Source organism: Dipodomys merriami, unplaced genomic scaffold (assembly GCF_024711535.1).
Source record: "Dipodomys merriami isolate MVZ:Mamm:240054 unplaced genomic scaffold, mDipMer1.0.p SCAF_13, whole genome shotgun sequence".
Lineage (NCBI taxonomy): Eukaryota > Metazoa > Chordata > Mammalia > Rodentia > Heteromyidae > Dipodomys > Dipodomys merriami.
In genome coordinates, this window is record NW_027202604.1 from 34784982 (window position 1) to 34809270 (window position 24289).

At 41.3% G+C, this 24289-nt stretch overlaps 1 long non-coding RNA gene and 1 other non-coding gene across 2 annotated transcripts in view; one reads left to right on the forward strand and one right to left on the reverse strand.

Annotated features, from left to right (window-relative positions):
- The window catches only part of LOC138824558 (uncharacterized), an 89108-nt gene that overhangs the window by 36462 nt on the left and 28357 nt on the right, over positions 1–24289 (forward strand). The window lies entirely within an intron of this gene.
- LOC138824916 (U6 spliceosomal RNA) lies at positions 8067–8173 on the reverse strand. The gene has a single exon (XR_011371228.1). It is a non-coding gene; the product is annotated as a U6 spliceosomal RNA (small nuclear RNA).

The following is a 24289-nucleotide window of genomic DNA, read 5'->3' on the forward strand; positions in this document are numbered from 1 at the left end:
AGAGTCAGAGTCCCTTTATTGAAGAGACAAAGTCAGCAGCCTAGCCAGAATAATTGGTATGGAATCAGAAGTTAACTGAAACTGTTTATTCATAGGCTTGAGTGTTTCCCAAAGTAAAGTCTACCTCAAAGTCTTCTGTTTTCTGGACTTTTGTCTAGTACCTTGTCATTATTCCTGTGGGCCTGGTCCATTATGGAGATCAGTTTCTCTGGTTGTAATGGCCTGTTTGGAAGCTAGATTTCATTGTATTATTTTCCTTGCTATGTATGGACTTCTAACACAGTCTAAGAGCCAGACTAAAATGGGGAACAGTTGTTTAATGGGTAGTCCCTGTTCAGCAAATCCTTGTTCTAGGCATAATTTTTTTTATCACTATTAAATAAAATCATTTGGCCAACTTTTAGAATCCCTTAAAACCTCTATTTCTTCATCTGGGTGGAACCAGATAATAACAAAGTTACCCTTCATTCTAAAAAACCAGATTTGTGACTCACATCATCTTACCCCTCCTTCTCTAAGTAAGCAGTGGAAATCTCCCTTGGTTAACTCCAGATGTGTGCTATTCCCAGAAAGAGTGACTTTTTCACACAGGAGGACTTGATTTGCCAGGTTATATCCAGTTATTTTCATCATCTCATACTGATGACCAACGTGTTTATTTAAGAGGGAAAGGCTCATCTGAAAAAAAAAAATTAACATAAGGCCACTCGCTGGAACTTTTCGGGCCAGGCTAATAATTGACTTCGACCTCCTGTGGTTTCAAATGGCCAGCTGGATATGAATATTAATTTTTTCTGTGAGGGCTTTCAAAAGTATTTTCTTCACCAGTTGTTTCCCAACTCAATCAACCCAATCAAGGGAGTTAGTCCTTTTGACAACGCAGCAATTCAATGTGTGCCTCTTCTCAGCTTGCAGTTTCTGAAAACAGAGCATCGTTTTTAAAATAGAATTGTTTCTCTGCTGTCTTTTTGATTGAAACCGAATTGTTCCCCATTGCCAGTGGCCAAACAATTCTTTCTCTCCAGTGTCCTGATACATCTTCCACGACTTAACGGAGCTTACTTTGTTCAGGCTTTATTGTGCTTTGTGTTCTTCACGTCTCTCTCCTATGTGGGACTGTTTTCCAGACCTTTCCATCGTTAATTTTCTCTAACCATCTGGTTAGGATGTGGGGCCAGCATATCATTTGACCTCCAAAGATTCAAGCTCCTGCTCCAGCTGGCAAGAGGGCTCCTCACCAGAACTGCATTTCCCAGCAACCTTTGTACCAGGCAGGTCTCTAAATCTGGCTCTGCTGGGTGGAATGTGAGTGGAGGTGGTGTGGATCATTTCCTGAAGGGATTAAGAAGCAGACTTGGCTTTTCCTTGGCTCTGTTTTCATTCAGCATCTGGTTGGAGACCTTCAGGGTTAGAGAAGGCTGGTCTCATCAAACCAAGACAAGCACAACTGGACGTAGCTGTGATGCCTGGATGGCCACGTTGAAGGCCATCAGACACATGAGCACTGGGGTTTCCATAAGGAGCAACTAAATGTCTATCCTGTTTGATCTTTGAGGTGTCAGGATTTGTCCACTAGGGCAGTGAACTGTACCTTCCTGCACACAAAATGCCATCAGATTCGCATCTTTAATCCCAGTCTTTGTCCCTTGTTTTCAATATGACAACCTTTTAGGATTTACGGACTTTTCTGAAGATAGAGAAAACTCTCATCCTTATTAGTGACTTAAAGTACTAGAGTACTTTAAGTACTTATTAGGACTCCAAGGCACTTCATGGGGAGGAGGAGAAAATAGTCTGAGGAATTAAATAGACAGGACAGAATTTTGAGGAAGTGCCAGAGTTTACTGGGATGGTTCGTTACCATTTCATTTACTGGAAGAAAGGCTTCGAGGGTCCAACATGGTTGCCATCTTTAGGAATAGGTTCGGATCTTTTTGTTCTCCAATGTGTCCTGTTCTCCATCATTTTGGACTTGTGTGGAGTGAGTGGAGAGGCAGGGCTATGGTTGAGTTGAGGGAACACATGATTGTATGGGCACTGAGTGGAACACAGCATTGGTTAAGAGGGGGAAAAAACAACCCGGACTGTGGATCTAGCTCTGCCCATCTGCCGCTATTGTATTGGTTAGGTCATTTAATAAGTGTCTTAATTTCCTTCTGTGTGAAACTGGTGTGTTACTAGTTTCTTTTAGTTCTATAACATGGACCTGTCAGGGCTTATCCTATGTATCAAAATGGGAGCTATTTAATTAAGACCTTTGTTCCTGATCAAAGCTGGTTCATAACTATGAACTTGTTCCTCAGAAGGTCTCCAGTGCTTCAGTGTGTAGCTTACAGGATTTCAGTAAGTAATGGTTCTCTGAAGGGACAAGCATGCAGTGTTTAAGCCGGGCACCCATGGCTCACGCCTGTTATCCTAGCTGCTCAGGAGACTGAGACCTGAGGATCATGGTTCAAAGCCAGCCCGGGCAGGAAAATCCATGAGACTCTTATCTCCAAAACACCACCAGAAAACCAGAAGTGGTGCTGTGGCTCAAATGGTAGAGCGCTCGCCTTGAGCTGAAGAGCACAGGGACAGCACCCAGGCCCAGAGTTCAGGCCCCACGACCGACAAAAAACAAACAAAAAACATGCAGTGTTTATTCTCCTGCTCCATTATATGGTGAACATTTCCCTGTTATTTGCAAAAAAACATGCGATTACAATGGCTGCCGTGATCGATATTTAATAAACACATTCAGAGTTTATATATCCAATTGTGAGATTCCCTCCATTGCTGCCAGCTGGTAATCACTTCTCCCAAAGATGCTGAGGCTGAGAATTACAGTTTTGCAATTCTTTTAAGTTAATATATCCGGAGGTGACAGCATATTCTCTTGAACACTTGCAAATGGCTGGCAAATGGCTGACCTTCGCAGGTGAATTCGATTATTGGAAACAGACACAAGTCACTCCTGACAAAATAGTTGAATATGAGAAATTGTTAGACTTGATGAAAAAATTGAAAAGCCTAATGTAATAGGTTTAAAAATGCTTTTTGGCTTGAGTTGTGACTCAAGTGGGTAGAGTACTTGCCTTGAGTTCAAACCCCAGTGTTAGCTAACTAAATTTATAATTATAAAACAGGCTCTGGGCTGGGAAGGTGGCTCAGTGGTAGAGTGCTTGCCTTGCATGCATGAGGCCCTGGGTTCGATTCCTCAGCACCACATAAGCAGAAAAAAGCCAGAGGTAGCACTGTGGCTCAAGTGGTAGAGTGCTAGTCTTGAGCTGAAGAGCTAAGGGATAGCACCTAGGCCCAGAATTCAGGCCCCACAACCGACACAAAAACAAACAAACACAAAAAAAACAAAACAAAACAAATAGGCTCTTATTCCAGAAAAAATTACATCGAATAACAAGTAGTCATGTATAATCAAGGGGCTGCTATATAAGGTGACTCGTTGGTGAAGCAATGCATTGGAATGTGTCCCTTCTTTGATTTTAAGTCATGCCAGCTTGTTGGGAAAACACTCATAATTTTTAAAGAAGCTGTTTCTTTATGAAGTTTGTCTTGGAAAATCAAAGCTCTTATTTTGGCCTCTTCCAACCTTAGTAAAGATCTCTCAAGAGACTCTTAACAGTAAAATATGGGCCAGACACTCCTTTAATCCCAGCTATTCAGAAGGCTGAGCTCTGAGGATCCTGGTTCAAAGCTAGCCAGGACAGGAAAGTCCATGAAACTCATCTCCATGAAAAGGCATCAAAAGACTTGAATTGTGGCTCAAGTAGTAGAATTCTATCCTTGAGCATAAAAGTTCAGGGACAGCATGCAGGGCTTGAGTTCAAGCCCCAGAACCAGCGTGCACCTGCATGCATGCGCACACACATACACACACACACACACACACACACACACACACACACACACACGGCAAGATATAGAAAGTCTTCACTGGTAATTTCTTTTATATATATTATTGTAAAGATTCTGTACAGAGGGGTTACAGCTATATGAATAAGGTAATGAGTCCATTTCATATGGAGCATTGTTACCCCTCCTTTGTTTTTCCCCTACCATCCCTTTCCTCCCTACCTCCCCAACTCCTCCCTCCCCCCAAAGTTGTAAAGTTCATTTTCAACATAGTGTCTTGTACATATCCTGTTACAGGGGTCAACCTGTGTCCTTATTTCAGCATTTTGTTATTTCCCTTCCCCTCCCCAAATTAGAAAAATGTATATACAAGGTGCAGGACACTGGAATCAATGCAGTGACAACAGGAGTTATACCAGAGGGGAAGAACATACAAAGAAACAAAAAAAAATCACATAGTACATTAAAAAGAGCATAAAGAAAGATAAAAATCTCTTGTGTCCCTATCTTGGGGTTCATTTTGCTTAGCATCAGTCATGTGTACATAGCTTTTGACCTCTTCTGTTTGTCTTAGACATATACTTGTTATTGCAGATAGGGAAACCATGGGACCTATTTTCTTTGGGTCTGGCGTAGTTCACCTAATATAAATTTTTTCCAAGTCTTTCCATTTCCTAACAAATGGGGTGGTGTCATTCTTTCTGATGGAGGCATAGAATTCCATTATGTACACATTTTCTTTTTTTTTAATTTAATTTTATTTGTGAACATACTGTACAGAGGAGTTACAATTACATGGGCAGGATAATGCGTACATTTCTTACCAAGCATTGCAGCCTCCTCCTTTGTTTACCCTTCACATCCCTTTCCAGCCTCCCCCCTCCCCCCCAATCCCAATCCTTCTCCTTCCTCCCCCTTCCCCCCGCCCCCCCCGAAACCGACGTTGTAAAGCTCGTTTTGGACATGACAACTTATGTACACATTTTCTTGATCCATTCATTTACTGCAGGGCATCTGGGTTGGTTCCATATCTTAGCTATGGTGAATAATGTTGCAATAAACATAGTTGTGATAGTAGCTTAGTATGGTCTTGTTTGTGATCTTTTGGGTAAATGCCTAAAAGTGGGATTGCTGGGTCATAAGGGACTGTATATGGAGTCTTTTGAGGAACTTCCATGCTGCTTTCCAAAGTGGTTGAACAAGTTTACACTCCTACCAACAATGCAGTAAGGTTCCCTGTTGGCCACATCCCCTCCAGCATCTGTTGTTATTAGAGTTCTTGATTATAGCCATTCTAACTGGGGTGAGGTGGTATCTCAATGTTGTTTTGATTTGCATTTCTTTTATGGCTAGGGAGGTTGAGCATTTCTTCATGTGTCTATTGGCCATTCTTATTTCCTCTTCAGAGAAGTCTTTCTTTAAGTCTTTAGCCCAGTTATTAATGGGGCGGTTGTTTCTTTGAGGATTAACTGGTAATTTCTTGTGTGTCAAAAGTCATACAATTGGGGAGGGGGGAGGCTGGGAAGGGAGGTGAAGGGTAAACAAAGGAGGAGGCTGCAATGCTTGGTAAGAAATGTATGCATTATCCTGCCCATGTAATTGTAACCCCTCTGTACAGTATGTTCTCAAATAAAATAAAATTTATTAAAAAAAAGTCATACAATTAAGAAACTTGGAAAAATCAAAAAAGCGTAATTCTTTGGAAAGGCAAAATCATAGTTCAACAAAATATATACCAGTAAATAGGTATTTTAAGGGGGTGGGCTAGGGTCTGGAGGAGGGGGATAGACCAGTGAGGAGAAGAAGGAGGTAGAGATTCAAGACAAAATTCAACGTATATCCTACACAATTAAGAAAGTGAGGGAAGGGGTGGTGGGGAGGGAGGGGTGAGGATGTTGAATGGGTGCAGTGATGGAAAAGCATTGTGCTCATAAACTGGTTTGTTGAATGGAAATTCCTTTGTGCAACTACTTAAATATAATCAACATATTTTAAAAAAGAAACAGAATACTGCCAAGTCAAGACTGCCAAGAACAAACTTTTAAAAATTTTTTTGCTGGTCCTGGGTCCTCAGGTTGTGGATTCTGTCCCTGGGCTTCTTTTGCTCAAGGCTAGCACTCTACCACTTGAGCCACAGCACCACTTCCAGCCTTTTATTTATTTATTTATTTTTGTCGGTCGTGGGGCTTGAATTCTGGGCCTGGGCGCTGTCCCTGTGCTCTTCAGCTCAAGGCAAGCTCTCTACCGCTTGAGCCACAGTGCCACTTCCGGTTTTCTAATGGTTTATTGGAGATAAGAGTCTCATGGATTTTCCTGCCTGGGCTGGCTTTGAACAGCGATCCTCAGATCTCAGCCTCCTGAGTAGCTAGGATTACAGGCGTGAGCCACCAGCGCCCGGCTCACTTCCAGCCTTTTGATGGTTAATTGGAGATGAGTCTCATGGACTTTCCTTCCTGGGTGGCTTTGAACTGTGATCCTCAGATCTCAACCTCCTATGTAGCTAGGTTTACAGGTGTGAGCCACTGGCTTTACATTTACTCGTGGAGAGTTGATAATATGGTATTACCAAAGAGACGATAAGATCTTGGCTTTCAGGAGGTAAAAACTTAGAATAGCAAGGTCGGTGTTAAGATACACTGTCTCATCACAAAGGAACAGGGCAAGGAAGGTTCTTTCGCTGAAGCTTTTCACTTTATAATTTACACAGGATTTTCCCCAATGTACAAAGGCAGAATTTTCTGATGAAATAATCCAAGGCTTCAATAGCTCTGACTTGGCTGAAGTTATGACTTAGTAGAGCTTGATCTGGAATATGTAATGCTCACTATTCCATGACACTGAATGAAGTGATCGTTCTTTAAATTCTTCTTTTTTTAAATTTTATTTTGTTGTAAAGATGCTGTACAGAGGGGTTACAGTTACATGAGTAAGGTAATGACTACATTTCTTGTCGAGCATTGTTACCCCCTCCTTTGTTTTTCAATCATATGGAATTTAGATGAATCAAGTTTAGAAAAATTAGTAAAATAATTGGTGACATTGTTTTATATGAGTGCTAACTGTATCAAAATTTAAGTTCTTAGACTTGGTAACCTACAAAGGGCACTTACTTAATCTCTTTTCTTGCTTTCTTGCTTGCTTGCTTTCTTGCTTGCTTGCTTGCTTGCTTTTTTTTTTGTCAGTCCTGGGGTTTGAACTCAGGTCCTGGGTACTGTCTCTGAGCTCCTTTTGCTCAAGGCTAACATTCTACCACGTGAGCCACAGCCTGACTTTTGGATTTTTGGTGGTTAATTGGAGATAAGAGTTTCACAGAATTTCCTGCTTGGGCTAGCTTTGAACATGATCCTTAGAACTCAGTTTTCTGAGTAGCTAGGATTGATTGCAGGCATACACCACGGGCACCATTGAATGATATTAAGCAAGGGAATGCCACTGTTGATGAATGGATGAATCTGCTTGGCTAGTGGTGGCTGGGAGTGGTGGAGATTTTGTCCTCACTCTCGTAATCTGGTACCTTTTCACTTAAAATACTCAAGAGTTATCACTTGTGAAGCCAATTTCTCCAGAGGTGCTTAATTCATAACCAGAGCAAGCCTTCCAAGCACATCAGACTCACAAAGTTCTCCATCAAGAGTTCTGTAGTGTTCTTTGAGTAGGCTTGAATCATTGTCATTTTGAATAGAATTGTAAACCATTGCTGAGAGAGAGCGTGCCAAGGCTGAAGTAGTTTTGTGCAGCGATTGGTTTCCTGCAAATACCAATGCTGTATCAGGATGCTCCTCCAGGAAATTTGGTAAAGGAGAGGGAATCAAGGGTTCTCAAGACATAAGCCGAGAGATCACACCATGGAAGAGTGAATTCAGAGTTGTTTCACCTTCAGAGATCACTTAGCATTGTGAGGCCCTGGATCTGGTAGGTACAGTTCCATCTAACCATGTCTAAGAAAATAATGACAGGTTTTACTAATTACCTGGGGCTATCAAATTGGTCTGACACTTATGCTTGGTGGAAACAGCTATTCCTGATGGCAACTGCAGTATTTTTTAAAATTTAATTAACCAAAATGGAGAGGTAGCTTTATATGAAGTCAGATATGGAGAATAGGTCTACACCATGATTTTTAGTATGAGGAAAAGCTTAATCTCCCTGACCCAACAAAATACTTTTCCTGTGTGCTTAGTGGTTTAGAAAAGTATTACGATTACTTTTTTTTTTTTTTAAATATGGAACGCTTCACGAATTTGCGTGTCATCCTTGCGCAGGGGCCATGCTAATCTTCTCTGTATCGTTCCAATTTTAGTATATGTGCTGCCGAAGCGAGCACTTACGATTACTTTTTGAGACAGGGTTTTACTGGCCAGGTTGGGCTGGAGCTTCCTATATATCTCCGAGGCCCACCTATTCCTCCTGGGAGCTAGGATTACAGAGGTGAGCCAGTATACCCAGCTAGAAAGTTACTCTTTTTTTTTGGTCAGTCTTGGGGCTTGAACTCTGGGCATGGGTGCTATTCCTCAGCTCTTCAGCTCAAGACTAGCGCTCTACCACTTGAGCCACAATACCACTTCTCATTTTCTAGTGGTTCATTGAGATAAGAGTCTCACAGACTTTCCTGCCCAGGCTGGCTTTGAACAGTAATCCTCAGATCTCAGCCTCCTGAGTAGCTAGGATTACAGGCTTGAGCCACCAGCGCCCGGCTAGAAAATTACTTTTATAGCAAGTATCTTTATGTCTGAACCCATCCAGTCAGAGTCTTCAGATGGCCAACAATCTAGATTTACATCTAGTGCCATGAAAATGTATCCAAGATTATGTTTATTACAGATGAAGTTTACATTGTATGCTTCAAGTTTTATAAAAATGATAAAGGTGAGCATCTCTATAGTTTTGAAAGGATGCCAAGGGAATAAAACAGATTGGTGTATAAAATGTTAATGGGAACAACTTCTGGGTTAGAGGATGTCCTTTGCTTTTCTCAGCAAGTTGATCCTGGTCTAGGAAGGATCAGCTCTAAGGGAATGATATTAATGACCAAATTTTGCTAGTGATTCTCTTCCTACAAATCGCGTACAATGGGAAATGCTCATAGAAAAGACAAAGAAGAGCAGAATTGCTCAGAATGAGATGGAGGAGAAGCAGAGGAATATTCTACCCCACTCTCCCTCTCTCCCTCTCCCCACCCAGAGTTGGTCCTCTGTGCCCTGTGGAAGTAATGGCTCTCTAATTTACACTTGAGTTGGGTGGATCTCATCAAAATCAGCTTTAGAACAGCAATCTATGAAATGAAAACCTAGCTGGCCTGGACTGCACTTCCTCCAGGATACACATCACAAGTCATGGTATGAAAGAAAGCTATTTTAAAAAATTTTTTATTATGATTACTATTATTATTTGGTGCCACTATTGGGTTTGAACTCAGGGTCCAGGCGCTGTCCCTGAGTGTTTGTGCTCAAGGCTAGTGCTTTACCACTTGAGCCATGACTCTACTTTTTTTTGGTAGTTAATTGGCAGCAAGAGTCTCATGGACTTTCCTGCACAGCCTGGCTTTGAGCCATGATGCTCAGATCTCAGACTCCTAAGTAGCTAGGATTACAAGTGTGAGCCACTGGCACCCAGCTAAAAAAACTGTATTTTAAAAACCTAAGGGGCCCTTTATGGACCAAGGCTCCTTTGTATCTTTGTCAGTGTATGGGTCCATTCCTGGGTTGGTGTGAATTTTGAGCACTTTGGAAGAAACTTATATTCACAAACACAGGGGGACATTGCATGGCTGCTCAATCAAGGCATAAAACCTGTGATTCAGAAGGAAGAGTTCACAATTATTCTTCGGTGGCGACTTACAGAGAACTCTGATGTGAACTTTTGAGAAACTAAGTAAGGAAACCTTTTAAGTCTAGAAATTCTAGTGTCATGGTTTCTGAGTTGCTTTCTAATGGTTTGGAGGTCCCCAATAGGAAATTGGTGACTTTGATATTCTGGGTGCCACCTGTAACTTTGAAATGGACCAGTAATGTCTCTATTTTTTGTATTTCCTAGAAAAGCAATAAAATACTTTAAACTTTCAATTTGAAAAAAAAATACCTTCTTGCAGAAAAGTGCAAATCTGAAAACTGCTCATTGGTTGGTGTGCTAACATTGTCATTATTTTACTATTGGGTTGACTGCTCATTTCTGTGATCTCAGGATTTATCAACTTTAAATATAAATATTTCTGTCTAGGAGAAGGAAAGGGCAAATTTTATGAATTAGTTTTTTTTTTACTTTGGTTGTAATCCTTTTGTCACAAGATAAAATTATAAATCTACTTTTTCCAAAACCTTTCTATATTGTGAATGGATTTCTCTTATAAATTATAGAAAACTTGGAAGGCAACATGTAAAAGAAAAAAAATAATCTGTCCCCATTCCCAAAGGCAGAAAAAAAACCCTGAACATCATAGTCCATTTTCTTGGTCTCTGCTCTACATGCATATGTGCGTGCTTATATATTTTGGGTCATAGTGTGTGTCAAGTTTTATTTCCTGCTCCTTTTGCTTTATGACAGAAGAGTCGTCTTCCTTGTCATTAAAATTTCCATTGTATGGATGTGCCATATTTATTTTACTACTCTGCTACTTTGGACATTGAGGTTGTTTTAAATTTGTTACCCTTATGAATAATGCAGGTACACCTTTGTAAGTGAAAATTTAATAGTGTCTCATGTTTTCTATGGGATAGAGGCCTAGAAGTATGAATATAGTAAAGGGTAGGGAATTTTCTCACAGTATCAACTTACAGGGCAATCTCTGTACCATGTACAGGGTAAGCTCTCACCATTACTGCTATGGGCATTGATTTAGCATCTATCTATCATCTATATATCTGCCTAACTCTCTCTCTCTTTCCCCCTTCTTTTCCTCCCCCCTCTCTCCACCTATCTGCTGAGCTATCTATCATCTATCTGCATATCTGCCTATCTCTCTATCTGTGAGCTCTCTATATCTATCTGTCTGTCTGTCTATCTGCTGAACTATCTATCATCTATCTGCATATCTTCCTATCTCTCTATCTGTGAGCTATCTATCAACTATCTGCCTATCTTTCTATTTCTATATTTGTTGTATCTATCATCAATGTCTATTATTTTCTATCTCTATATCTCAACTGTCTGTCTATCCTTAGCATCTATTTATCTTTATATAAAATCTGTCTATTTATCTGTCTGTTGTTCTATCTCTCTTTATCTAGCATCTATCTTTATATATCATCTCTATCTGTCTGTGTATGAATGTATCTAACATCTATCTCCCTTTATCTTCTATTTCTATATCATCTCTATCATCTATGTATATATCTATCTCTTTAGCATCTATCCATCTTTAAATTTTATCTCTATCTATCTGTCTGTCTGTCTATGGTCCTCCCTTATAGCCCACATTGAGATCTATTTTGTGTTTTCTTTTTGTCGGTCGTGGGGCTTGAACTCTGGGCTTGAGTGCTGTCCTTGTGCTCTTCAGCTCAAGGAGAGTTCTCCACCACTTGAGCCACAGCATCACTTCTGGTTTTCTAGTGGTTTATTGGAGATAAGAGTCTCACAGACTTTTCCTGCCTGGGCTGGCTTTGAACCTCGATCCTCACTTCTCAGCCTCCTGAGTAGCTAGGATTACAGGCGTGAGCCATTGGTGCCCGGCTCTGTGTTTTTGGAGATATAATCTTCAGAAGTTCTGTCTTTAGAAGTTCAGCTGAACTTAAAAAATTATAATTGACATGTATTAATTGTACATATTTATAAGAGAGTGATGTTTTTATATTTAATATACAATGATCAAATCAGGGTAATTAGCAGATTTCTCAACTCAGTCATGCATCATTGCTTTCTGTTGGGAAGATGCAAAATCCTTTCCTCTAGCTGTCGAGTGACTCACTGTACAGTGCTATAGTACTTGAACCCTATCTGTAAGTTTTGTGTCTTGTAACGTACCGTTGTCCCCCTCCCTTCCTCTGCTAACCTCTGATAATGAAATTATACTCTATATTTGTGAGAGTTTTTTGGGGGACAATGTGTCTATATAAATTGAAGCACAAAGTCCCTCCTCTTTCTCCCCTGCTTCCTATTTATTGACATATGGTAGGTTGAATTACCAAGTTGTCTCTGAGTTTACCTTTCCATTTTCTGAGGGAAAGCAGCTTTCTTATTGATCCTTTGGGCCATCTTCTAGAAAATGATATATTATTGATAATGCTTTGGCATGGAATACTGAGTTAGGCCCCATCTTGTGTTTCACTGAGCTCCTAATTAAGCTGCTTTATATGAAAGTCTTGACAGACTAGACTGGGAATTGGGTGTATTGATTTGCATATTGACTTTCTTTGAATCTGGTGGTTGCCACTGTATATCTCACCAGAACAGAATCTGCCTTGTTCTGAAAAGACAGATAATTCAGGCGGTTGGGTTTATTGCTTAGGCCGTTAAATTGCAAAATAAAGTAAAAGTTGTCAACCATTTTCTTTTTATGACTTTTGGAAGAAAGGTTCAGACTAAAGTTAAAGTGATTCTGCTGCATGCTGACAGAATATATTTATTTACCCTGGGTTAAATGGCACTTTTCATCTCTAAATTATTCTCAGATAATTCTGTTGCAGTGTGATTCTCTACTTTAATATACTTAGAATTTCTAGAAGGGCTGTTAAGGCAGCCCACAGACTTGGACTCAGTAAGAATGAGGTAGTAGGACTTGAGCATTTGTGTTTCATATGTTCCCAGGTAACATGGAAGCTCATGGAACATGGTTGGAGAGCCACTGTTCTCAAGCATTCTGTAGGTTGTATTTCATGGTATGGAGTTATAGGGAAAACTGATAAAATTTATCTTATTTGTTGTTGGTGGTGGGGCTTGAACTCTGGGCCTGGGCGCTGTTCCTCAGCTCTTCAGCTCAAGGTGAGCACTCTACCACTTGAGCCACAGCGCCACTTCCGGTTTTCTGGTGGTTAACTGGAGATAAGAGTCTCACGGACTTTCCTGCCAGGCTGGCTTTGAACTTGGATCCTCAGATCTCAGCCTCCTGACTAGCTAGGATTATAGCCATCAGCCACCGGTGCCTGGAGGATCAAATTTATCTTGACAAAGGTTACTATGCGCAGAAACATGTTTTGTTATAGATTGGAAAGGGACAAGAACGGCTCCAAAGATATTTGCTTTAAGCCTAAAGATTCTTATATTCCTGGTTTCATTTAGAGTCACGGGTCCCTATCACGTCATAGAGGAAACATGACCAGTTTTTGTAACGGGAATGTGTTCTGAAAGGATGAAGCTTACTTGAAAGCATTGTTCGCATGACACTGGGGTTACACAATAGTACCTTTTTTCAGTCTCCTTCTGATTCCCACTTGATGGATCTATGTTGGGTAGTAAAGGGGAAAAGTAGCTCAGAGTTAGAGCACTTGGCCCGCATAAGAGGATGTCAGCCTCCTTGAGATGGGGCGCAGATACTAACATGGCTGCTTCTAATAGTAGAGACCAGTTATCAAATGGGACTGCCGGTTGAGTACTTACCTCTGGGGCTATTCCAGCACTCAAGGGAGACCCCTTCATGACTGAAGTGAGATCTAGGAGGTATCTCCATGACCACCCCTTTGATGTATTCATATTCAAGCTACAAGAGTGTCTACATTGAATCTTAGCGTAGTTGGGTCACAGTAACAAAATACTGCAAAGAGGTGGGTTCTAGGCAGTAGAAAGCTATTTGTCATGGTTCTGGAAGTTACTACAGATTTTGTGTTTCATGCTATTGGATGATGCCTTCCTCTGGTGGCTGGCCTAGCTAGTTCTCCTGGGTCTCTTTTATGAAGACTGGGTCCCCTTCATGAGGGCTCTACATTCTCCACCCAGTCACCTCCCAAAGGCTGCCCTTTGATAATGTCATCATCTTGAGCTTAGCATTCCAACATACAGACTTGGGGGACACAAGCGTTCAGTCCATCACAAATAGTTTTTCATTTACTACTGCTTGATGTGGCTTTTGTGAGCTGTTTAAAAGTGGGTATGGTATTGTCTCCATTGTTGAAATTTCATTTATCCAAGTAACTTTCTCTGTCTCTGGCAGCCTGTTAAACAGCAGATAAATACTGAACTGCTTATTGAATTTGATATAATAATCTATTTAGGAGCTATCTATTTTGAGTTCTGAAATAGGACTACCATATGATCTAGCAATTCCTTTTCTGGGTATAGATCCAGAAGAATTAAAGTTGGGAGTTTTGAAGATAGATCTGTGCGCCTGTGTTCAGAGCTCAGCATTGCACATAATAGCCATGTATGGAAACAATTCAATGTTCATCAGTGGATGAATGGGTAGGGAAAAGGTAATTATGTACAGATAGTAGAATATTCTATTAGCCGTAGTAAAAGAAGGAAATCCTGCCCTCAGTAACATAAAAGGTGAACTTGGGTGACACCAGGCTATGTAGAATAAGCTAGACCCAAGACAAGCACTACATGAATTTCATGTACAGGCGGCTTCTGAAATGGTCAGATGCAGGCAAAGAATAGACTGGTGACTGTCAAGTTCTGAGGACAGAGGGAAATGGACAATTATTCTTCAATGTGTAAGAAGTTTCTCTTATGTGAGAGAATAAAAGCTCTAGAGATCTGTTGTGCAATTTAGAACCTGTAATAGACAATATAATGAACTTTAATATACATGTTCTTATCCAAGAAAAAGAGAATCACAACAATAGCACACATACACACACCACCACCAATAACAACGTGAGTAAAGATTCGGAGGTGAAGTGTATATTTAGTAGCTTACTTCTGATGATGGAATCATGGATGCATCTATCCAAATATATAATGTATGCAATAATGTGTACAGTCAATACAGTGCTGTATATCAAGTATTCTTCATTGCACCTAAAAAATAGAAAAGATTTCTTTTTTTTTCTGAGGTGGGAACTTGCTGGGTATCCAATTAAGAGAGGATTTGGAATCCTCCTGCCTCAGTTTCTTTAGCTTTGGCATTGCAGGTGTGTATCAACACGCTCAGCTCCTTAATTTTATGACGTTCACTTTTATATTGATATTATCTTGGGGGCAAGGATAAGGATTTGATCCCTTCGTTCTTATTTCTCCTTCACATGATCTCTGTGCCTCAAGTGCTCCAAGATTCTCAGAAAGCATCTGGCTTTTTGTCCTGCCTTGGAACTCTTGTCTGTGTGAGTTCCTTGGGCGAGGGTGCATGGATTTCTACTGTGTGTTGTGCACGCTCCCTCTTCCATGTCTGTGCTGCGGTGGGACTCCGACCGTGTGCTACATCTTCTGCAAGACATTTCCCGAATGTCTCCCCCGATCTGTCCTCAGGCTTGTGTGTTCCTTCTGTGTTTCACGGAGAGCTCCACTTAGCGCTTTCCACACTCCTTGACATGCCTCTCTCTCCTCTGAGAGTGAGGGCTTTTCTGGAGTGGGGTCTTCCTGTGGGCAGAAACCATATTTTATTCCTATTCAACTTTATCCTAAGACCTGATACTACTGAGTTGGCTCACCATTAGGACTTGTAAGTGCTAGAGGTTAAATCTGAAAGCATTTTATGAGTAGGAAGGATTGCGATTAAATGTAGTCGTGAATATAAACATGAGAAATCAGCTGTGAGGTACTCTCTTATTATATGTTATAATTAATTATCTCACAAATGGAGACCATAAGTACTCAAAACCCCTCACTTCCCGATTCTTCTTCTATCTTTTTATTTCTGTCCTCTCTGCCCTTTACATTATTTGCATATTCATTGTCTATTTGGTGCTTCTTCTCAACTCTTGTGCTCAGCGGCATCCCGTTGGTGGCTTTGGCATTCATCATGGCAGACGAATTGATCATGGAAAGAGGCCAATGGGACAAGCCAGGCCCTCACTACTCCATCAGAGTTGGTCAGTGAAGATGTATAAGCATTAGCATTTCCAGGCACTCAGGTGGCACTTAGGAAAAAGACAAGTTTTTGGAGCATTTGTTTAGTCTGAGTCCTGAGATGGAAAGGCATGGAAGCCTGGGTAGAGGTTTGGTAAGCCCGTATGCATCGAGAACATGTAAGTTCTGCTCCATTGAGGATGAGGTCATAGTTGGCCATTTTGGTAACCACTATTCTCCTACCTGCATTATATATATATATATATATTTTTTTTTCTAATAAGCAACATGTGAGACTTGGCATATTTTATTCCTATATTCTTTAGGAGCTACTACTTTATATTCAAGTTTCTTAGTTCTTTTAAGAAGCTGGCCATACCTGCAATGGAATGCTGAGGGAGAGATTGACTAATTTTTTTTTGGTATTTATTTTTAGATGAAACATCAAGGCACAGGCCATGAGTGACTGCAGGAAATTTTAATTGCAAATGTGATTCATTTTGACTGCCATATGGCTATATCATGCTTCACATTTAATTTTTCCAAACTGTGGAGAGTGACTATTCTAAAATAACAGATATGGGGAGTGGCCTTGTTGCTTAGGTCGCTCAAAGGGGATATTTTCCCAAAGGAGGGGCCCAGGGTGTCATCTGTATAGACAAACACATCCGGGAATAGCCACCATTGTTTGTGATTCTGCTAAAATGTCAGCGTCTGAGGCAGAACTAGTATGTGTGATATCAGCGTTGAGTTTTGGCTTCATGTAAAGATGTATTTCCTCCATTTTCTCTGTAGCAAACCCTAAGAGAAACACTATGGACTATAACTCTATTTTTTTTTAAATGAAAGGAGTTTTTATGTGCCTACTAGAATATGAATTCATACTTCTCATGAATGCAATTAAAAGCACAGAAAGGAGTAAACAAGAAAAATTTTAAATATCATCTGATGTTATATTGCTTTGAGATAATTCTTTAAATATTTTGGCATGTACCCTTCTAGATTTTTATGGATATCTGGGTGGGGCGAGGGGGGGTCCCTATGTGCTGGTGGCTCATGCTTGTAAGCCTAGCTACTCTGGAGGCTGAGATCTAGGGATCCTGTGAGTCAGCCTAAGTCAGCTGGAGAGAATTTCATTTCTAATTAGCTGGCAAAAAGCCAGAATTGGAGGTGTGGCTCAAGTAGTAGAGCAATAGCCCTGAGCAAAATGAGAGTCAGAGCCAAATGAGAGCTCAGAGGCCTGAGTTCAAAGGGCCAGTACAACAACAACAACAACACCACCACCAAGAAGAATATTCGTGGTCCTGCCTGCCAAAAATATTTGCTTGACTTTTATACATTAGTTTTCTTTGTAGTTCTTACCTGCCAAGTACAACCTTAGTATTTTATTCCTTAGAACACTTAACTCTATGGAAGTTTCTGTCATAAATACATTCATGATCTGAGAGACTTCCAAGCTAGTCTGGAAATATTACCACCTTTTGTTTCATTGGAAATTATGGAGGAAAACGGGAGAAATTGTGGGACCCATTGGTGGCTTTTGCGTGACCCAGGCTTCTTTGGAGAGGGCAATGGTACTGGAAATGTGGGATGGGTTTTGTTCTTCAGCCCATTTATTCAACAGCCATCTCCTTTGACTTTGGCCTGTCCATTTAACAGACATCTCTAATGACTCTGCCGAGCTCAGGATGAATAAGATCCAACCACTGCTCACTTTACAATGGCCAGCACTCTCTGTAAACAAATAAATTACAACAGGACATGATAATTGCTATTCTAAGCACTTTAAACAGAGATCTATGGAAGCGCAAAGGATCCAGTGAGTAATTCTTCCTGGGCAGCCTGAGTCAAATATATCAGTTGGGTCCTTTCCTCTGGCCTGGAACAAAAACTCGATGCCAACTATTTAGAAAAAGAACCCAGAGCTCAACAGAAATAGGCCTCTGGCAGTGTCTGTCTTGTCGACTTCTTCCTGAAGGCTTAATTTGTCTGGAGGCTTTTCCTATGTTATGTTGGAAATGGTCTGTGATAGTGAGAGGACTGTATTTTATAAGATTTTTTTAGGGGGGGGGTGCCTCTTTGTTAGTGCTGTGGAGAACTCCAAGGGGAGAAGTTTTCCTATTCCTTACGGCTGGTGCCACATGTCTAGCTGTAAGGCAGTATCTGTGTTCCAGAATGCTGTTCTCACTGACCAGGCTCAAGTCACTTGACCTGCCACATCACTTTCCCCGAGTTCCAGGTGCTGCGAGTGGGGAAGGGATGTAATATGGCTGATTGGAAATGGATGCTGCTAGATACTTACTACAGGACGGGATCACCAGGGACAGGATGTTTGTCCTGCACATTGCAGGATGCAGAATCATTTACCAGGTAAAGAAGAAGAAGAAGAAGAGCAATGGAGCCAGGTATCTGTGGCTCATGCCTATAATCCCAGCTACTCAGGAGGCTGAGATTTGAGGATCACAGTTTGCAGCCAGGTTGGGCAGGAAAGTCCACATCTCCAATGAACCACCAAAAGCCAGAAGTAGAGCTGCGGCTCAAGTAGTAGAGCACTAGTCTTGAGCAATAAAGCTCAGAGATAGTGCCCAGGCCCTGAGTTCAAGCTTTAGGACTGGCATCAAACCAACCAATCAACCAAAAAAAAAAAAAAGAACAAAAATGAAAATAAAAAGAGCAATGGACCAGCATGTGCAAAGTCAAGATGTTATTCAAGGGCTTTGGGTATCTGAGGGAATGGTTTATGTGGCTGATTGTGATTTGTGTCAGAGAAGGGAATAGAGGCAAGGCAGAAAAAAAGGTGACATTAGTATATGTGGTAAAAAGTTCTGTTAGAGCCGGGCGCCAGTGGTTCATGCCTGTAATCCTAGCTACTCAGGAGGCTGAGATCTGAGTATCGTGGTTCAAAACCAGCCCGAGCAGGAAAGTAGTCCATGAGACTCTTATCTTCAATAAACCACCAGAAAATCAGAAGTGGTGCTGTGGCTCAAGTGGTAGAGCACTAGCCTTGAGCTGAAGAGCTGAGGGACAGCCCTCAGGCCCGGACTTCAAGCCCCTGACTACCACCACCACCAACAAAAGTTCTGTTAGGTATTCTGGGCTAAAATATTATATTCATTCAATTCTTGGTATCCATAGGTATATGGTTCCAGTGGAGCCATCACTGAGGAAATATTGTGAGTGTTCAGGATGCATGGAATCCAGTCCTCTTTAATTACACACATTTACCTATAAAGTATGAACAGTAGGTTCAGGTATCAATAGCTTGAAACTGCATAAAGGGGGCTATATCACTGTCACAAAATGACTGTGGTATACCATAATACTAGTCAACAAAAGCTAGATCTTTTTGCATGCTCTTGATCTCCAATACTGTGGATACTTGTTTATTAAGGACAAATGACCTTGCATCCCATCTGAAATCTTCACTTTGGCGCTTCAATGAAGCACATCATGCTGCCTTTTTTTTTGCTCTGAGGGTACCATTAGCTTTTTTGGAGGTATATACTCACAACATTTAGAAAGGGAAGTACTCAGCCGCTCACACCATGATAGAAACACAACTACCTGTAGCATGGTACCGGAAGCTTCGCCAGATCCACTGAGATGCACACGTGGGAAGTTCAAACGCTGCTTTTAAAATTTCTTTTGGTTCTTTACATTTATTATTTCTTTGTTATTGCTATTATTACATAGCTGTACAAAGGGGTTGCAATGCCGCAAGCCAGGTTGTGAGTATAATGCTTCTTGAGCAATATCACCCTTTCCTCCGTGTTCCTCCATCCTGCCCCCCCATCCCTCCTCCCATCATTTATCATTCGTTGGCTTGTACTTGGTCCAAACCATAGGCAATGCACCATAAATATGAGTTGGCTTACTGTACACAATACGACCACCTTGAGTTTTAGGAAGACAGCTGTGGCTTTGGTGGCAAATGGATTTGAATGGAAAAGATCTGGTGTGGTCGGAAAAAGGAAGGAATCTCTTTTGACCACACGCTGACATCATGTGGTTTTCAGTTCTAAATGGCAGTGTGGGACGACCGGCTGGAAATGATAGAGGAAAGACTGATGACAGGTGGCCATCCAAGAGGGAGGCCTCCATCTCTAAGAGAGAGGAAGGTGGTATCATTTGGCTCTGTTGTATTCACTTGATGACCTTGGCCTAAGCTCTGTGGCCAAAGAAATATCACGAAAGTCTTATCCCTCCTAAAAAAGACATTTAAAAAGTACTGCCTGTCCTTTGCTTCTTTAGTTTTTATTTGTTATTACTACCATCATCTAATTATTCATTGACTACGGCCTAGATGAATCATATTGTAATGTTTTTTTCAGGTAGACCAATAACATGATGAAACTGATAGTTGATTTAACAAAAAGGTAGCATAATTTATTTTCCAATTTTAAATGAACATTTATTAGGTGTACAAGGGGGTTTTGTACTGACAAGTCCATATACACATGCAATGTACCTTGATCAGAGTAATGCCCTTCATCCCCATGTCGCTCCCACCCTCTTCCTCCCCATAGTAGTCTTTTTTTTTTTTTTTTTGTCGGTCATGGGGCTTGAACTCTGGGCCTGGGCGCTGTCCCTCAGCTCTTCAGCTCAAGGCGAGCGCTCTACCACTTGAGCCACAGCGCCACTTCCCCCCAGAGTAGTCTTAACAAGCTGTATTGTCCTATTTTCACACGTGGATGTGAAGTAGTTTGATTATATTCACCTGCTTTACCCTCTTTGTTTATCCTCCCGCCTGCCAAACTAGTACCTGCACCCTCAATAAGACATGCTTCATCTTCCTAATCTGTGTTTTTGTTAAAGTGCTTGCTAAGTGTTCAAAGGTGCTTCACCAATGCATATACTGTATGTTATCAGGGTGATTATATAGATGCAGATATTCATTCATATATATTCAGATATATATTCATACAGATATCTGCATATATATGTATATATATGAAGGTAATCAATTTTTTTTCTGCCTCAAAGTGTCATTCTGGGAAAGCTCTAGGAATCAAGCATTACAACCATTGCATGCCCCCCTGCTCTTTGGTGTTGGGTTATAAATTTTTATCTCATTTCCCTGGGCTTGAATTTTAAGGCATAGTAATAGATAGTGTTAGATTGAACTGCCTTTTTAGGTTTTCTATTCTTAGTATAGGGATGACTAGATTAATTTATGGTGCTATTAATCTGTTACCCTTCACCAGCCATAAATTCAATTTCATACGTTAAGGTGTGACTCTAAAGGGTTTGGATAAGGACGGATCTCAGGCCACAAATCACCAGTTATTAATATTGGAAATGAATGAATGACTATGAGAAATGGAATTAACTGGTGGAATTTTTAATGACTACTTTTACATGCACAGCCGATTGATACCCTCCAAACGTACCACCTTGGAAGGAGCTGGTGCCACTGGATTGTTTGAGATGGGATCTTTGTTGGCTTTTTTAGGGTCTCCTGACATTGGCCTGCTTTTTTTTTATGCCTCTAGTATCTGAAACTCTATTCTTAGCTCTTGTAACATGCCAAGCTTTTATCTGAGATGTTGCCTCTGTCTGTATGAGCTTTCTCTTTTTCTTTGCTCACATATCCAAAGTCCATACAACTGCTAATTCTAGGGGAACATACATTTGTTTGTTTGTTTATTTTTGGTCAGTCATGGGGCACGAACTCAGGGCCTGGGCACTGTCCCTGAGCTTTTTCACTCAAAGCTAGTGCTCTACTAGCCTTTCAGCCACAGCTCCACTTCAGGTTTTCTGGTGGTTATTTGGAGATAAGAGTCTTATAGACTTTCCTGTCCAGGCTGGCTTTGAACTGCTATCCTCAGATCTTAGACTCCTGAGTAGCTAGGATTACAGGCATGAGCCAGTGATACCTGGCTTATTCTTTTATTTAAAAAATTACCTTTAGTTGTACAAAGGGATTTCATTCTTCTATTCTGGTACCTCATACATATGATTACAACTATTTGTTTATGTAGTTATCATTTCTACGTGATTGTGAGTTTATTTAGTACATCGATCATGTCATGCCCAGATGCAGCGTGAGGTTGTGGGCTTGCTTTCACAGGAGCCCTGACAGCAGTTGTGCTCAGATATGGCACAAGGGTGGTATAGAAACTGAAACAAGGATACTGGATCTAACTGGCACCATCTTGGCAACATGGTGGATGATAAGGAATTGGGTCTAACTGGCACCATCTTGGCAGCATGGTGGATGATAGGGAATTGGGTCTAACTGGCACCATCTTGGCTTCTTGGTGGATAGTGAGCTTGTGCCCCAGGTGATGGCTGTGCCCCGGTGCCTAGAGGCAGGGGCGGTGGCTTGGGTAATAGGTTCCTGGATCTGCCAGGCCTATACCATGAACTTGGGAGACTCTTTGAACTCTTGAGTGCCCTGTGACACTGTCCCCTGACCATGATGGTATTTAGGCCCCGGACCAGCTCAGCTGCCATTTTGTGCCATGCCTTCTGTCTCCTGATTCTCCCCAGGCCACCATGGCATCCCTGTTCAGCTCTCCATTAGAGTTGATTTGGTTTGTTGAGAACATTTTTCTGCCCTTTCTTTGCTTTATGACCCTTGTGGCTCAGTCTTCTAACAATATGAAGTGTGTTCAAGGCTGCACAGGATTTTTGGGGGACGTGTGTCCACCCGCAGTCACCGGCTCTCTAATAACGACGCCAAGCCAACTCTCAAAATGTGGCTTCTCTGTATCTCACGACTGATTTCCCATCTATAACAACATCACGGCACCAACTTCCAGCTCTGACAGGAGTGCATGCCGGGGGATGGTTATTGGAGCAGAGAAGCAGGGTGGACATCTTAGTTGCCTGCCTTGATCCTGGTGTCCGGGCAAAGCACCTTGACCTTGGTCCCTGAGGAAAACGTTCTGGCCTCTTAGTTCTCGAGCTTGGCATCCTCCTCTCCCATCTATGGCCAAACACCCATCGCTCTCCATGGAGGGCCCTGATGAGGTCCTGGGGTCACCACTGTGCTGCTGGGTCCAGTCCAGCTTGTGAGGCTCCACTGAACTGTTCCAGAGGGGTGGAGTGTCTGTCTAACCCCTAGGGTACCACCAGTTCAGGCAGCAGCTACCCTCTCAAGATGGTTCCTGGCTATAATAGCCAGGGCTGGAGAGGGGCAGGGAGGGATGGTATGAGATCCTTCTGTAGAGCAAGGCTACCCTTGCGCCTTGAAGGAAGCCCTCTAATTAGGCTGAACAACCCGCAGGGACTATGAAACTCTGCAGTAGCAATGATGGCCAACCTTGGTGCTAGATGAATTCTCTGGAACTCTCTCATTCATCATTTTCCTAGAAAAGCGGTTTCACCAATGCATGGCGGTGGAGACAGGGTAGCCATTCCTCGGGAACTTTCTTCCACTTCCTGTCTTTGTCTCAGGTCTCCAAGTCTTCCAAGGCTTCCACACTCTCTCTTGCTAGATTACATCATTTCCTTACAGCTAGGCACCCCAACGGATAGCCATTGGAAGAGGAGGTAAGTGCTGGATACTTTATTTGGCTATATAGAATCCTTGAGTTTTCTGTTTCAAGACAAATACATATGTTGGGCATTGGTGGCTGATGCTTGTAAACTTAGCTACTCAAGAAGCTGAGCTCTGAGGATCGAGATTTGAAGCTAGCCTGGGAAGGAAAGTCCTTGAGATTCTTATCTCTAATTAACCACCAAAGAGCTAGAAGTGGAGCTGTGGCTCAAGTGGTAGAGTGCTCTAGCCTTGAGGGAAAGAGCTAAGAAACTGCACCCAGGTCTTAAGTTCAAACTCTAGTATCTGCGCGCACACACACACACACACACACACACACACACACACACACACACACACACACACACACACACACACACACACACACACACACACACACACACACACACACACACACACACACACACACACACACACACACACACACACAAATGATTTTTTAAAAATAAATCAGTAGTTTTTGAATTTTTAAGTTTCCTTTTATAAGTTATTTGTTCACTATTTAGTGTCTTTTCACTAAGGATTTGGCTACAGGACAAAACAAATTGACACACGTATAAAAAAGTTTTGTTTAATTTTTTTTTCTTGAGAGAATCCTAATTGCTTGTTTTGTTTCTTTCCTTTACCTAGGGGCTTGTACTCAATACAGTGTAGTTAATTAATCAGAGTTAAGATAAATTGTTTGCTGTTTTCCTTTCTCATTAGAATGTGAAGGACAGCCGCACAGTCCCCAAATCCCCATCTTCTTGGCGTTATTTATGGATTATCTACCCAGGTGTTTTCATAGAAGTACATTTGAATAGAATATTTGCAAGTATTACCTCATGCTGTTTAAATGAGGTTGTAGCACACATAATTAAACTACCTAATTATTTTAATAAAATTATCATAGGAACATATCTACTTAAAAGAAGATCAAATCATCCATTATCCAATGATCCTTTGAGAGAGTAAAAATATGTCAGAGAGATGATACAGTAAGTATGTTTTCTGGAGAAATCTGGTAATATATTTATTATCCTGCTTTCATCAGTTCTCATTTAGAGAGTAAAGTAAGATTGG